The following is a 17079-nucleotide window of genomic DNA, read 5'->3' as shown; positions in this document are numbered from 1 at the left end:
CCGCGGGGCCCGGAGCCGGCCGAGTCCACGCGCGGGGCCCGCTTTCGCGCTCAGCCCTCCCGGAGCTCGGAAAACAGCGGGTTATTTCCCCACCCGAAGCCTGCAGCCTCGGGAGCTTGCTTCAACCCAGGGGCCTGCGGTGGGGCTGGGCAGCCGAGGCCCGCGCCCAGCGCAGGGCGGGTTAGCTGAAGATGGCCAGGGACGCGGCGCCAGAGCCGCCCAAGGAAGCGGGTGCAGTGGAGCTCCGCTGGTTCCACTGCACAAGTTTGCACCCCGAGCCCCAAGTGGTCTCTTCAGACTCGCTAAAGTTCACAAAGTGGGAATGAATATCCTATCCCATCTCGCTTGGCAGGAAGCGGCCTGCGCCACATTTGGAGACACCGGAATCCCAGGGTGGTCCCAGCCACATCCGGCTGCGCCCTTGAAGCCGAGGCCCGCGTGGGAGGCTTCCTTCATGGCTTGGAAGTGACAAGAGAATTAAACACAAGGGAAACGAGTTTAATGGACACCCGCTGCAAGCCCTGGTTCGCCAACATGGCCCACAATCCTGAGACTAGCTTGACGTTGAGGTTTGGGGCCAGGTATCTCTGGAGGAGACTGAACAACAATTTCAGGGGGCCGAACTTTCCAGGAGGTGGGCTGGTTTGCACCTTGGTTGTCCAGGAAGCCACTCTGCCGGAGAAGGCCAAACCAGGCCTGGAGGGATCCTTGAAGTTGTGGGGTGGCAGCCAGAGGCAAAAAAGTGGTTCATGCCAGCTGGATGCCAGCTCCTAGGGTGAGGGGAGGGGAGAGGAGGGAGGAAGGTGGAGAAAGGAGAGAACCTGACAGAAATACGGTCTTTAAGACCACACGCAACACCTGGACCACCCAGGCCGAGGCCTGGAACTGTGAAGCCTCTGAGGGCTGTGAGGCCAACCGGCTAGAAAGGTGGGGTGGGGGGTGGGAGTGGATCTTCCAGAAGACCAGTCTCAGAGTGTCACCAACTGGGGTGTCTCCATGGCAGCCAACAGAATATACATACTGGCCACTCCCAGATGCTCGGCCTGCACTCAAATTCAGATCATATGAGGGGCTGAAGGAAGAGTGGGGAAGTGGCAAGGCGGACACGCAGGCATGAGTGATTAATTAAAGGGAAACCACATCCGACAAGAAAAGAGTTTTCTGAAAGGAGCCCAGTCTGAGAGGAGCTCCCGGCCCTGCAGCTGTGGCCCAGAAGGATCTGCTTGCTTCTGAGCCCTCCCCATGCAGCAGAGGACACAAGCTGAGGCCTCCCGGCCCAGCAGAAGGGACTGGCTTGCAAAAACTGTGCGCTTTAAATAAAGCACAAGATTGGAAGTTTCTGGGTTGGCCTGGGACTTGGGGAGGTGGCGGGGTGATCTCTGGGCCTCCCCTGCCTGGCTGTGGCCACCTGGGTCCTCCACAGTGTCCTTAGATGGAGCACCCGCCGGCTAGATATAGGGGCAGGGGTCCCCTGATTTCACCCAGCCAAGCAAAGCCAGCTTGGGTTCCCCAGATGTGATTATGCTAGAGACAAAGATTTAAGATCGAAAACTTCAGATCCAGGCAAAATGCACCCTGGCTCACATTTTTTTTTTTCTCTTTGTTTTATTACCCCCTTCCTTTTGGGAAAACTCCATGACAGCAACATTACCAAGAAATAAGAGAAAATGCCATTTGCCAAATATCTATTTTCATTTTACGTCTAATTGCCAGTGTTTATTAAAATACCCTCACCTCGTTAAGGATTACACACAAAATAAAGCTTACAACTGTAGGCAGACTTTTAAACCTTGTAAAGTGTAGGCTTTGGATGGTTCTCAGCCAGAGAACGGTTGAGAAGATTCTAAATGAGGGAAGGTGTTGTGTTTCTCTGACATAAAGGAATGAGCGATCTCATCTGCCTCTCGTGCTTATAAAAGTCAGGACAATTTTTAAAAGCCTTGATTTGCAAAGTTTCCTTCCGTAGAAAAGAGTGATGCAATCTGAGGTTTTGGACTACATCACACTTTTCAGGTTAGGCCTCAAGTTTAGAGGCAATCAACGCTTTATTTATTTGTTCTAGGGGAAGAGGGGATATTCTGATGACAGCAAGGGAGACCTTCCTGCTCCTTTCTCCTGATTCCAAAATCCTCCCTCTTCTCTCTCCAGCTGCTTAATCAGGCTCCCCTAAAGAGAAGGCTTTGGTTTGGGGTTTTGTTTTGTTTTGTTTTTGAGATTTAATACTGCATATATTTCATCACACCACACTGGTTTCAACAATATATAAAAGCCATGAAATTTAATATTCAACTTCAGAACCTTGGCCAAGAGATGAAATTAGTATACCAAGAAGAAGGGGGAAAAAAAGAAAAGGAAAAGGAAAAGATTCTTAGGAAAATGACAACTTCCACGGAATCTATACTTCCTCAAAACAGCGACACTTTTGCTTCAGCTGCCTTGTGCGTCTGTTGCCTTGGTGGGCTCAAAACAGGCGAGACAAACCAAAAAGGAGGTGTGAAAAATGACGTCATAGCCTGAATCTGCGCCTCGCAGACGTCAGTGTGGTGTTCTGGAGTTACTCCTGCCGGCTGCACCCCAAACGACCCGGGAACCAAAGAGCGCGCTGCAGGAGGAGGGCGGGTCCCTGCAGGCAGCGGCGGCGGCGGCCGGGAGGCTGGAGGGCCACCCTGGGGAGTTGCGGAGTCCGAACTTAGAAAGGGTGACGCGGGAGGAAGGGGCGGGGGGCGTCAAATAACGACCACAATTCGGAATCCAGAGTTTTTCTAGCGCCCCTCCCAGGGATGTGGAAGGGGTAGTGCAAGTGAAGGACCGGGAAGTTGAAGCTTCGTGAGTTTGATAAATTCGCTTTGGAGTGTTACAATTTTTAAAGCTGTTTGCCCCGCAAGTCCCCACCGGAGAGGCCCCCATACCGCTCCAGCCTGTGTGGAAGCCGGCTGGTCCCCCGAGGCGTGGGGTCCGCGTGGACGCTGCCTGTGAGCTGTGGGGAACCTGGGCATCAATTACGAATCTCCCGCCCGCGCCGCCCCCCAGGAGTTTGGGACTTTTTTAAGGAGTTTCTGATAGGGGAGCCCCGGGCGTGAGCCACTGCAGCCAGGATCCCCCGTGACTTTGTCGCGGATGGGGCCCCTTTCTGATCCCGCGGCCGGGGCTGTGCGGGCGGCGCTGGAGGTCTTCCAGCGCGGGTCGGGACCCGCTGTAGTTGCGCTTGTGCGCCGCGAGAAGGGCGCAACGTCCAGGTCGCAGGTCCAGCGACCCTTCGTGTGGGCCTGCCGGGGGCAGCGGGCTCATGGCCCCAGCCAAGCGCGCGCAGCTCTGGATCCGTGTCTCAGGGTGGGCCTAGAGGGCAGCAAACCAGATCTTTCCCGGAGTGGGAAGGCCCACTTTCCGCTGAACCAGGCCACGCAAACCCTCCGAGGAACCCGAGGCCCAGGGAGACTGCTGGTAGTCGCCGGGGCCGGCCAATGGCAGGCGTTCCAGTTTCAAAGCAAATCTCAAGCTTCGAGGTTTAGCTGATGGACTCAGCTGCTCTTTTTAAGACGCAAACCCACGTTGGAATGGAAAGGGCTGAAAGATGTGGTCTACTTTCTCGTTTCTCCAAGGAGCGGCATATCCCCCATCTTTCACAGCCGCCAGCGCTATTACAGCAATGAAATATTTGTTTTGTGGGATATGTTAGAATTTAAAAATAAGATCTATATCTTTTTTTTTTTTTTGGTCTTTTTGCCATTTCTTGGGCCGCTCTCGCGGCATATGGAGGTTCCCAGGCTAGGGGTCGAATCGGAGCTGTAGCCACCGGCCTACGCCAGAGCCACAGCAACGCGGGATCCGAGCCGCGTCTGTGATCTACACCACAGCTCACGGCAACGCCGGATCCTTAACCCACTGAGCAAGGGCAGGGATCGAACCTGCAACCTCATGGTTCCTAGTCGGATTCGTTAACCACTGCGCCACGACGGGAACTCCTAGATCTATATTTTTAAAAATAAATATATTTTTACGATTGCCACTATACACATTATGTGCTTGCATTTATGTACCTATCCAGGCAAAAGAGATACATGTATATTAGCTAGAATATATACTGACTTACATTTGCATTCTAAAACTGCAAAAATAGTCACGTGTTCCATCGAATATGCCATATTTGAGGATGCTGATCTTCTCAAAGCCAATTAAAAGTGCATTTTCTTTGATTTCTTATTTAATTTTGTCTTTTTAGGACCACACCCAGGGCATACGGAGGTTCCCAAACTAGGGGTCCAGTCGGAGCTGTAGCTGCCGGCCTACACCACAGCCACAGCAACACAGGATCCCAGCAGCATCTGCGACCTACACCACAGCTCGTGGCAACGCTAGGTCTTAATCCACTAATCGAGGCCAGGGATGGAACCCACGTCCTCATGGATGCTAGTTGGTTTCATTAACTGATGAGCCACAACAGAAACGCCCAAAATGCTACTTCTTTTAGTTTTTATTCAGAACCTCCAAACCAGAAGCAAACTGTACTTGCAGAATGTAGCCATTCTATGTGAAAAGATATTTATAAATTGCATTTACAATGGAATTTTTAAAATTCATTTCTTTCTCTAATATTACCTGACTTCAGGGTATGGGAGCTTCTATTCTTGGAGGGACCCTTAGACACAGTCAGTTTTTGGCTCCCAGAGCAGTGTAAAACACTAAATCTGGGCAGATTTACACAGAACAGAAGCTTTAATTTCACCATCCAAATTCCAGCCAAACAGCTTTGGGGATTTTTCTATGTTCCAGACCCCCTGAATGTTTTTCCAGGTTGTATGGTTGAGCCCCAGCCTATGGCAGCTCAACCAAAATCATGATATTATTAAACACAGAAACAAAATGAATCATCTTGTTTTTTAAAAGCTGTGTCCACTCTGTGGAAAGAAGGCATTTCATTTTAAAGATGCAACTACTATAACATTGATGAGTTTATGCGTATGTGATAAAAATTGGGGGATGGGCTGTATATGTAAAAAATGTATTATTTTATTTGTAGTCTTGAAACTGTCTTCAAATAGTTTTGTTTTGGTTTTTTTTTTCTAAATGTTTTTTATGAATGCAAGAAATAAAGGTATTCAGGATCGTTTTTCCAGATACCATCTGAGTAAAACTGATTCCTTCCCATTGAGACAGGCGTGAATTTTCCTCTGACTACTAAGCCTCATGCACTATTGGTGGGACTATAAATTGGTGCAGCCAATGTGCAAAACAGTATGGAGATTCCTCAAAAAACTAAAATAGAGCTACCATTCAAGCTAGCAATTCCACTCCTGGATATTTACCTGAGCAAAATGAAAATACTAATTAGAAAAGATGTATATACTCATATGTTCATTGCAGCACTATTTACAAAAGCCAAGTTGTTGGAACCAACTTATGCCCATCAATGAGTGAACAGATAAAGAAGATGTGAGATCTATCAGTCTATCTATTTGTCTGTCTATCCCTCCCACCCCCATATACACACAAAGGAATATTACTCAGCCATTAAAAAAGAATGGGATCTTGCCATGTGTGATTACATGAGTAGACCTAGAGGATATTACACTAAGTGAAACATGTCAGAGAAAGACAAATACTGTATGATTTCACTTACAAGTGGAAACTAAAAAACAAAACAAATGAACACACATAACAAAACAGAAACAGAGTCATAAATTCAGAGAGCAAACAGGTAATTGCCACAGGGGGCAGGTATGAGGGAAGGAGAAAAATAGGCTAGGACATTTAAGAGGTACAGACTTCCAGTTGCAAAACTAATGAGTCATAGCTATGAAATGTATGGTGTGGGGAATATAGTAATTATGTAATATGTTTGTATGGTGACAGATGGTAATTAGACTTATCCTAGTGATCATTTTGAAATATATAGAAATATGGAATTTACCATATCGTATGCCAGGCACTAACATAGTTTTGTACATCAATTATACTTCAAACTCATAGAAAAAGAGATCTGATTTGTGGCTACCAGAGCTGGGGTTTGGGTGGAGAGGGAATTGGATGAAGTCAGTCAAAAGTTACGAACTTGTAGTTATAAATACATAAGTACTAGAGATGTAATGTACAACATGATAAAGATAATTAACCCTGTTGTATGTTATGGATGAAAGCCGTTAAAAGAATAAATCCTAAGAATTCTCATCACAAGGAAAAAAATGTTTTTCTATTTAATTTTGTACCTAGATGAGATAATGGATGTTCACTAAACTTATCATGGTATATCATTTCATGACGCTTGTTAGAACATTATGTTCTACACCTTAAACTTATACAGTGCTTTATGTCAATTATATTACAATAAAACTGGAAGAAAAAATTTTAAGTAAAATAAATGACTACTGTTTGCATTGGGAAGACCACTCAGAAAGCTGTTTTTCTCTACTGCGAATGAAATGTATATTGCATTTCCCCTGAGTGAAACCTGGAATTTTTAAGCTGGACTGGCAAGTGTATCACCATTAATAAGTAGAATTTAAGTGCTAGTTTGGAAGATGAAAGTTCTTCTAGTAGGCCCTGACTACATAATTATACTCTCAAGGTGCTTATAACTTATCACAAATATACTTCAGGACGTACATTGTGGAAAAAGATGTAAGTCAAATACATATGGACATTCTGCAAAAGCAAAGAAATTTACGTTATCAGAGGTAAGACAGAGAAGAGAGTAAAAATAATTCTCCCTGATGCTGAATCCATTCATAGCTGGTAAAATAATTATGGACATTTTTTTCCCTCACATCAGTTTAGTCACAGATATGTGAAGCTTGGTGCCGCCACGAGATGTGCCAGCATTTCTTCAGAGCCCCCTCCACAGCACCCGAGAAGTCTGAAGTCATTCAGGTACCCCCTCCATCTTCCTTCCCCCACAGGCCCTGCTTGTGGAGAAGAGTGGAAAGTACAATGTACCGAGTTAAACAAATATTTAACTTGCTCCATGTCCAAGGCAAATTGGATTTCAGGCCAACATATGGGCTCCAGCTCAGGGCTGGAGACATGGCCTCAGGCTGGGCGTGGGGGTGAATGATGCATGCGGTCATTGCTGGGGGCTCTGGCTAGGCCAAACAGACTCTAGGTCACCCACCTTTCCCAGGACTGTGGAGAGGCTGAGCTCTGCTTTCTTCCAGAACCCATCACAGGCTAGAGCTCTCTGAAGGAGGAACAGAATCATTGATGTAGATTCAGAATTTAACTTTGTACTTCTCTGGCCAAGTTCCTTTAAGGGCAGGCACCATGATTTCTTGCTTTGGGGATCTCCACATTTCGCACTGTGGTTAGCACTTGATACAGGTCTGCTGGATGACTAAAATCACTTAAGTTCCTGGTAGGGAAGGCCCCTTGGTTCTGGCCTTTGGGTCTTCAGGTGGCTACTGCCAAACTCCTTGGAATGGAGTGGCCACTCCTTGGAATGGAGCTTGTCCAAACTGATAGATGCCGTGAGCATAAAACACACACTGCATTTCCCCAGCTTAGAGTGAAAAAAAAAAAAAATGTAGCTATCTCAAACATTTATATTCCTTACATGTTAACTAATACTTTAAGTGTATTGGGGTCAATGTATATTTGTGGTGGCCACTTCTAAAATGACCCCCAGTGACCCCAGCCTCCTGGTATTCATGCCTGTGTGTAATTCCCTCCTCTAGAAGGTGGGCTGCACTTGATGGCTTGATTCTAATGATTCTAACTTGTGGAATTTGGCAGAAGGGATGGGATAGAACTCCCAAGATTAGGTCAGGAAAAGACAGCAGTATGACTCTTGGGTGCTCCTGCCCTCTCTTATTAGCTTGCCCCCTCCCCTACTCCCTTACTATCTCAGAGCCCAGTCCTCAGAGAAAAACAGACTCCTAAGCTGAAGATGCCTGATTGAGAAGAGAGGCCCTGGAGGATGAGAGGTCATGCAGAGGAGAATGGAGGCACCCCAGCCCCCAGCCGGAACCAACTGCCGGCTTTTTGGAAGCACCTGTCCCAGTCAATTCAGATGAGGTAGCCAGGCTGAGAGCTTGAAGGCAAACTCAGAAGAAGCCCAGAGCCAGAACTATCCAGCTAAGCTGCTGTGTGTGCTGATCCATAGCAACTGGGAAATGATAGATGTATGTTTTAAGTTAAGTTTGGGGGTAATCTGGTTCACAGCAATAAATAACCAGTATACTCTTATTTACATTAATTTCACTGGTTTCTTTGTCCTTTTTTAAATGTGGCTATTAGAACATTTAAAATTACTTGCGTGGAGTTCCTGTCGTGGCGTAGTGGTTAACAAATCCGACTAGGAACCATGACGATGCGGGTTCGATTCCTGACCTTGCTCAGTGGGTTAAGGATCTGGCGTTGCCGTGAGCTGTGATGTAGGTTGCAGACGTGGCTTGGATCCTGCGTTGCTGTGGCTCTGGCATAGGCCGGTGGCTACGGCTCCAATTAAACCCCTAGCCTGCGAACCTCCATATGCACGGGAGCAGCCCTGGAAAAGGCAAAAAGACAAATAAACAAACAAACAAACAAAATACAATTACTTGCGTGGTTCACATTGTCTTTCTGCTGGACGACATGGGTCTCTGTGTCTCAGTCGGGGTAAAAGTGCTCCAGGCTTCATTCAGGGCTCTAGGGACCTGGACTTAAACTGATGTTATAGACAACCATGAACTATTTAGGTTTAAATCTTACAAAAGAGAATCTCTAATCCCTTGCTAAACCAATTGACATGTTCAAGAGCTTTGGATTGAGCGTCCAGAGTTACTCCATTCCCAGTTGAGCCCCTTGTGAGCCGGACCCTGTAACCAGAGAGACAACTTTAATGTTCCTTCTGGCTCTACCGTTGTACGGTTCAATGACACCTCATTTCAGCATTTTCTTGCCACCCAGGAGTAAGAGCAGCATTGGTGGATGGCTAGCTCAGTGTTTTGTGTGATAATGAACCCATATTAGCAGCTCCGCTCGTCCCAGATGGTCTCTTAGCCAAGCAGTGAGGGGGTCAGGATGAGGGGTGGACAGCCAGAGGCAAAAGCACTCTGTCCAGCACACCCCTACTGCTCCCACCTTGCTCTGCGACCATCCCCAGCCTTTCCTGGAATTCTTAGCTCCCTGTTCCTCACCAGCCCTGACACCTAAAACACTGGGAACCTATCTATGTTTTCATTCTGCGGTATTGGAGCTACGTGTGACATTGGGAAGAAATGAAGGACTCGGTTTCCCTTTATTTGTATTTGCAGAACCACAGAGAGACAAGGTGCTAATTAGAAAAATATTTTAGAAAACATTTTGATTGGATTTTTTTTTCTTTTCTGTCTTTCTTTCCTTCCTTCCTTCTTTCTTGTCTTTTTTTTAGGGCCGCTCCTGTGGCATATGGAGGTTCCCAGGCTAGGGGTCAAATCTGAGCTACAGCTGCTGGCCTACACCACAGCCCTACACCACAGCTACAGCCACGAGGGATCTGAGCCGCCTCTGTAACCAACACCACAGCTCATGGCAACGCCAGATCCTTAACCCACTCAGTGAGGCCAGGACTCTAATCTGAGTCCTCATGGATACTATTCAGATTTGTTTCCGCTGAGCCACAATGGGAACTCCTGGCTTTTATTTTCCTAGTACAGTGACAAGTTCTCATGAGTTTTCATCTTTTGACCAGAAGGCCACTGACTGGAGTCTCCTCTACTCAGGCTCTTTATAGATAATTATAGAATAGGACTCTGTTGCAAGAATGAACATGATCTTCTGTGTATTTTTTCCTATACTTAATTAATAAACTCTCTTCCTTATGTCTTAAATACGTTTTCTTTTGACAGTGTGATTGCAGATGTAAACATGGCCCTTCAAAGGGGGAGGACTTCTCTAGCAATATTTTGAACAAAAGCAGATAGTCTACTAAAAGGTGGTCACTGATCGTTCCAATCACTTAAAAGTGACCCTTGATACATGTTGCTGAAAATATTCCAGCTTTGGACTTATTGGTGATTAAGTGGATGGCAGAGACTGTTATGCAAGCCATTATTCCCTAAATGCTAGTGGATGGTGGCTGTTCTGAAATTTTGAATTAAAAAACGAAGTAGCAAGGAGATCCTGCTGAATAGCATTGAGAACTTTGTCTAGATACTCATGTTGCAACAGAAGAAAGGCTGGGGGAAAAATGTAATTGTAATGTATACATGTAAGGATAACCTGACCCCCTTGCTGTACAGTGGGAAAAAAATAATAATAAATAATTTAAAAAAAAAACGAAGTAGGTTAGCAATACAAATAAGCACTATTTTGGCAGATGACATTTATTGTTTCGATATATTATTTCTCTAAGGTCTTTACTTTGCAAATTTGTGTACCAATACTTTAATGGATTTTCGATTTTCCTTTAGGGATGAGTTTTCGAAAGCTCTTGCTAAAGGTAGCGGTAACTCTGTGAGGGACTGTAAAGTGATATCACGTATATGGAGACAAGTACAAAGCAGAGTTTTGTATTAAGTGACCGTTTTAATTTTAGATTTTGATTTTCTGTTTTCTAAATGTGCATCATTTTTTTCTAAATAAAATCATTAGTGTTTTGTCTAAATACACAAAATAAGAAAGCCATTTCAGATGATACCCAAGCTTTCCCAAGTTTCCAAAATAATGGGATTAAAGTTGTGTGTGTTTTCTTCTGTTTTCCATAGGCACTAACTCTAGACATCGCTTCACAGAGCTAAGCAAGTTGGCTTTGAAAACATGCTCACCATATGCTTCTGATAACTTTCTAAAACAAGTAATGAACAGCACAGTATGTTAGAGTAGGCTGATGTAAATTAATGTCCAAGAAGTCATAGTTCTTAGTTTCTCATTTTTATTCTCATTTTAAAACCAATTTTTCTTTGCTTTAGCATTTTTTTTTTTTTTGCTCTTTTTAGGGCTACACTTGCTGCATATGGAGGTTCCCAGGCTAGGGGTGAAATCGAAGCTGTAGCTGCCAGCCCACACCACAGCTCACAGCAATGCCAGATCTTTAACCCACTGAGCAAGGCCAGGGATCAAACCTGCGTCCTCATGGATGCTAGTCAGATTGGTTTCTGCTGAGCCACAATGGAAACTCCGGGGATCTTTTTTTTTTTTTTAACATTTGCAGGCACCACATTTTTTTTTGTTTTAAATAAAGAAAGCCATTATTTTACCAGTGACATTCTATTACTGCCTTCAGGGAATGACGATTTATTGTATTAAGGTTTAGAACGTGGAATTTTATATCTTCAGCTCTTGGAATCCAATCAAACCACTTTCCTGCCTTTGCCCCCTCTTTCATCCTCCTTCCCCCCCCCCTCCTCCTCCTCCACCTCCTAGACTAGCTCACATCCCTCCCCAGCCACACAGCATCTCATTCTTCACTCTCCATAAATCTCTCTCTCCGAGGTGGACCCTCTGCCTTGGGTGAGCCTGTGACATCAGCCGCTTCTGGTTCCTGAGCCTCAGGCTAATCCAGCCTCAGGTGACTCATTCTGTTCCTTCCACCCCTGGCTCCCTCCACCTCCCCCACCCACATCTGGGGTGCTCTCCCTTCCCCTCTCCCCTAGGGGCTTGCTATGCAGACCCAGCTTCAGCCAAGGAAAGTGCTCAGAGGGCAAGGAGAGGATGAGGGAGAACTTAGCAGGGCTTAGTTAATGTCAAAAACAAGTAAAAGTGGTGACAGGCAGTTTTAAGTATGTGCTGGGTGCGTGCACTTCTTTCTGAAGTCCTGCCTGCTCCTCCCTCACTGCCCCCAAGGCTCTCCTGCATAATTTGCTGTTACCAGCCATGCAAATATTTTTCTAAGTCCCAAATCTAACCCTGCACCACAAACAGGTGCCTTTTTGATAAAATACACGCATGGCTATTATCCTTTAGCTTTGAGAAGGTGATGAAGGGCATAGGGCCTATCACGCTAGGCCATCCCTGGATAATTTGCCATGAGCCTCTGCGTGGATCCAGACCCTCCCTTTGTTTGAGAGCAAGCACGTGATTCCTGCAGATGACTGACAAGGGTGGACTTGCAACAACACTATTTCAGGAGGATAATAACCAGCCACCATGCTTTCCTTTTTTTAAATAGTTTATTGCAGGTCGTAGGCTATTGACAATGACTTTAAGCACAAAAGAAAATGGTTCCGTGTGCCTGCTAGTCTCTGAAACCATGTTAAGACTATTCAGTACCCTCAGAGAAAACCCAGGCTTTCATCAAATGAATCATAAATAGTTAAGAAAACCACTGCTAAGTAGAGAGAGGAAGGGGAGAGGAAAAGAAGCATCTGAGAGGAGTTCCCGTCGTGGCTCAGTGGTTAACGAATCTGACTAGCATCCATGAGGATGCAAGTTCGATCCCTGGCCTCGCTCAGCGGGTTAAGGATCCGGCATTGTCCTGAGCTGTGGTGTAGGTCCCAGACGTGGCTTGGATCTGGCATTGCTGTGGCTGTGGCACAGACCGGCAGCCACAGCTCCGATTCAACTCTTAGCCTGGGAACCTCCATATGCCCCGGGTGTAGCACTAAAGAGCAAAAGAAAAGAAAAGAAAACAAATATCTGAGATACAAATAAAATGTCAATCCAACTTTCATAGCCACTCTTCCACATCTTACTTTCCTGGGTGATAAATGAAATCAAAGAAAATTCTAGAAGCCTTTACTGTAACTATGTGGAAGAATGAGAACAACTGAGGCACTACCTCATTTTCAGATTAGAAGAAACTTGACATTTTGTTTTATTTCTTGTTCTGTTGGACAATATCACTTCATTACTGATTCTTTGCAGTGGGAAAGATGCTACAATCTTCATGGAAAATCTCATGTTTTGTTAGGATTTCTATGGCTTGATTTCAAGTGTTGCTGCAAGAAATCTTTACCACCGTCAGTTCTTATAGTTTCAGACCACACACACCTATGCTGTAAATGGCCATATGAAATAGAAAAGAATTTTTTGGACCTTTAATTAGAGGAGCGAGTTTATAGGAGCGTGTGCATCTCTTTTCCTTTTTCTTTCAAAATGTGCTGTCTTTTATTGGAAAAATATATAATCCCTAAAATGTCTTTTTTAAAAATTCTTTTAAGACATGCGTAGAGTTAAAACCATGCAAGTCAGGTACATATGTGACGAATCATATTTTTGATATATCTCTCGGCCTAATCATTAACTTTAAATGCCATATAAGAATTTGTAATCCACAGTAAATTATTTCGTAGAATAATTTAAGAGGGCCGCTGACTAATGTGAAACATTCTAGTTTCCACCAGCAGTTGGCTGCCAAACGTTGCAGAAAAAAAAAGGGGGGGGAGTCCCAGATAAAAGTTGACATAAATGATCGTGACTATAAATCTCTAATGATCAAGTGGCGGTTAGAGATGATTGCGTTTAGAAGAAGGGGAAAAACACATCACACCACATGAAGTCTTTCCTGGTTCCATTTTACATGTTAGGCAACTAGATCTCTAAAAATCCCCTCAAAGCCTTTTCACTTCTCTCATGCCTTCGATCCAGTGTCCTGTGTTTCCAAATATGTTGTTAATTGGTTGAGTTTATTGAGCAGAGGAGAAAAAAAGGGGAAAATCCTAATGACCAGAAAAACCGTCTAAGCTCTGCTTTTAAAATGTGAGCGAGAACAGTTTTAAACTAAAACTTTGAACTTTTTTCACATTTTTTTTTCCTCAGAGTATCTTTTCGCAGCAAAAATCAGAATAACTCAAAGTGATAATTATCCAAATAATTGCGATGAGGGATTCCCTCCCCCCCCCCTTCAAATGCTTAGGTTCTCGGCAAAGCTGGAAACATTTGAGTGGAAATAATGTTCAGATTATAAAAAGCAGCAGCACATGAGTGAAATCAGGCAGAATCGGCCTGACAGGGGGTCAGAAACCAGAAACAGTGACATGCCGCCCCTCACATGGCAGCGGGATGCAGGTAGAAATCCATAATTAGCTGAATTTTTTTAGTTTAAAGGATTACTACGAAGCGCAGGGGGAAGAGAGCAAGTCTGGTCACGAAAATGACTTCGCTTTCCCAATCTTCATCCTTTGCTTCAAGATGTGACTGTGAAGGAAGACAATTACGTCAAAGAAGGTTAGGGGCCTAACTCTGCACACTGCCTTTTAAGCACATTCTGGAGGCCTATTAGACATCATGTAAACTGTAGACAGCAGCTTCTACCACCCCAGTACTAAACATCTGGGCACCAGGTCCTTGGGAGCCGAAATGGAGACATACGCATTTTAACACAATCCAAGAATACAGTCACAGGGGAAACTCTACCTTTCACCATATATGGCCAACGTGCAACTCTATCCAAGACCTTGATGTAGATATTTATGTAATATCTCCACTCTCTCTCCCCTGAGATTGGCAGAGGTTTAAGGAAATACTTTGGGGAGGCCCCTGCAAAGTCAGTCTTCTAAACTATGAATGGTGCTGACGGGGAAAAAAGGCTGAAATGCTTTTTTGAGTGTGAATTGGACTCTCTCCTTGTGGGGTATGTCAGAGAAAGTTTTATCCATCTTTCTAAACATAGCTATAGATCTAAAATGTTGTCGGGATCATGTACACTTGTGACACACATTTTATTTGTGCCAGAGGTGGTTTGGTAAACTGTGATCCCGACCCATTTCTTCAAGGAAGATCTCTGGAGACACAAAAGATGAAACAGAAGATCCTTGGGATAAAGTGACTCCTGGGTGATATTTTACAACTAACTTTAAGCGACTTTGGAAAACGGCAGCACAGCTAGATTAACCCCGTGCTGATGATTAGGGAAGAGAAATGCAACTCGTGGGCAAAATTATAATAATGGTTTTCCAAAGGACACTTTAAATGTCATTTTAAAATGACACTTAGGGGGTTCCTACTGTGGCCCAGTGGGTTAATGTCTCTGTGGATACGCTGGTTTGATCCCCAGCCCGGAGAAGCAAGTTAAAGATCCGGCATCTCGGCAGCTTTGGTGTAGGCTGCAGTTTTGGTGTAGGCTGCAGCTCTGGCTCGGGTTCCATCCCCGGCCCAGGAACTTCCATACCCCACCAGGGCAGCCCAAACAGAAAAAAAACATATTAAAATGACTCAATTTTTTCATGTGTGTAATTTGCATAAATAAACCAGTGTGAAATGAGCATGCTTGAGTGAACTCAACATTGAAAGAATATATAGCAGGCATGACAATGTTATCAAATGAGATCCTATGATGTTTTATTACAAAATTTCAAGTCTGTAGAGGGGGGTGTCAGAAGGTCTGGATTTTAATTCTTTTTTTTTTTTTTAAATAGCTTTCTGACTGTGGCTAGGTCTCCTCATCAGAAAGAAATGAAGCTATTTGTCCTTACCTCAGAGTTATCAGGAAGATAAAATCAGAGAACACATGTCACATTGCCTTGAAAACTGTCAAATTCTGCAGAACCACAAGATACGATTCTCATCATATTCTCAACCATCCTGCAGTGACAGGATGCCATTTTCACGTTCCTGCTAATGTAGGGCTCCCACTGGGAAGAGAATAATCAAAAGAATGCCGCTGCCTCCACTCAGGCTCTCTGGAAGGAGCCCTCTGAGCACTGAGGAAGGGCTGAGCTCTTCTCCAAGCATCCCTCACTGCTCCCAAGAGGCTCTCTGGCCAGCGTGTTTACTAGAAGGAGGGTTGGCGAGCTCATGCTCACAGAGGAGGCACCCTTCCATGAGCCGCCCACCACCTGCCCGCCTCCCACACATGTTAATAATAAAAGCTCTTTTCACACCTCCGCCATCAGCATGTACCTTTGGAGAACAGAGACGCTGCAACCCCCCAGTGCTGCCTGGCGGTCCCTCTGAACACAGCTGCACTGCCCTTCCTGCTTCTCTACTCACCCTTCCTGCCAAACGTGTTATAATTAAAATATGTTCAGTACATTGTTACTTTGGAGAGATTTTAGCTTCGGGGAAGAGTGGTGGGGGGTGGGAGGAGGCCTTAAAAATGTTAATTATCTGGAGCATTGAGCTTAACATTCTGGACTCCAAGATGGTTTTTAAGCCTATTTAGATTTTCTCCAAATTCTTTAAGGCTCATGCAACTCCTGAATGTATCTAGTAATCTCTAATTATCTGTGGAAATGGTGGATGTGAGAAGACCAGATTAAATCCACAGATAATCCCAAAATCTCATTTTAGCCAACAGCACGGTTCTTTTCCCACCAAGCCCAGCACTAGAAGGGACCATTAAGAAGAGTTCCAAGCTCCCTGCACTCCAGCCTACCTTCTGGTGGAAATGTTAATGCCTCAGCCAAACTGCCAGGACAAAAGAGCCAGTATACCGAGATGGGAAAATTGGGGGCCAGACCACTGCCGAGCTAGAAAAGCGAATGCTGAGGAAATAGAAGGCATCAGAGTCCTTGCCTTGGGAGTCCTGGGCTGGTTTCCAGAAGAAGCGAGGACATTCTACTTTGCAAAGCTGCCGCTCTCAGATCACGGCTCTCTGCCCGAGTTGGATCATCTGCATGTTCACCGAGACTGTGATCAGGAAGTTCCTTTCCCAATTCATAGACCAAGGCAGTGGACTGATCCAAGCCCTCGCCTCAGCTTGAGCAAAGGAAGGATGAGCAAAGGCAGAAGAAGACAAAGATTCTCTTTGGGGGACTGATCTGTGAATCCCACTGGCCCCCACTTTAGTGTTTTCCCCTTCTTGGTGCTTTTTATTTTTCCCAACTTGATGGTTTGTTAGTGTCAGAACAGTAGTGTTTCACAATCCCTTCAAACCCAGGTCTGCTTTTAATGAACATAAAACCCTACATGGTCTGTAAGGAGATGTGAAAATTCGAAATATCATCAGTGAGGAGTTCCCATCGTGGCTCAGTGGTAACCAACCCGACTAGTATCCATGAGGATGCAGGTTTGATCCCTGGCCTCGCTCAGTGGGTTAAGGATCCAGCAATGCAGTGAGCTGTGGTGTAGACTGCAGACCAAGCTAGGACCTGGTGTGGCTGTGGCTGTGGCCCGTGCTGCAGCTCTCATTCCACCCCTAGCCTGGGAACTTCCATATGCTGCTGATGCAGCCCCCAAAAGCAAATATATATATTCAGTGAAACAAATCAATCCAAATCATTTTTGGATAACTTTTTTTTTGTTGGGTTT

General features: G+C 45.1%; 1 long non-coding RNA gene across 1 annotated transcript in view; it reads left to right on the top strand.

Annotated features, from left to right (window-relative positions):
• LOC125126082 (uncharacterized) overlaps positions 1 to 15867 on the top strand; it is a 62443-nt gene extending 46576 nt beyond the window's left edge. Inside the window, exon 3 of the long non-coding RNA XR_007134503.1 lies at positions 15246 to 15867. This is a non-coding gene — a long non-coding RNA (uncharacterized LOC125126082). The remainder of the gene's footprint in view (positions 1 to 15245) is intronic.
• The last annotated feature ends 1212 nt before the right edge of the window (positions 15868 to 17079 follow it).

The sequence above is a fragment of the Phacochoerus africanus genome, chromosome 4 (assembly GCF_016906955.1).
Source record: "Phacochoerus africanus isolate WHEZ1 chromosome 4, ROS_Pafr_v1, whole genome shotgun sequence".
Taxonomy (NCBI): Eukaryota; Metazoa; Chordata; class Mammalia; order Artiodactyla; family Suidae; genus Phacochoerus; species Phacochoerus africanus.
Note: the sequence above shows the minus strand (reverse complement) of the source record. Positions and strands in the feature narration are given on the sequence as shown.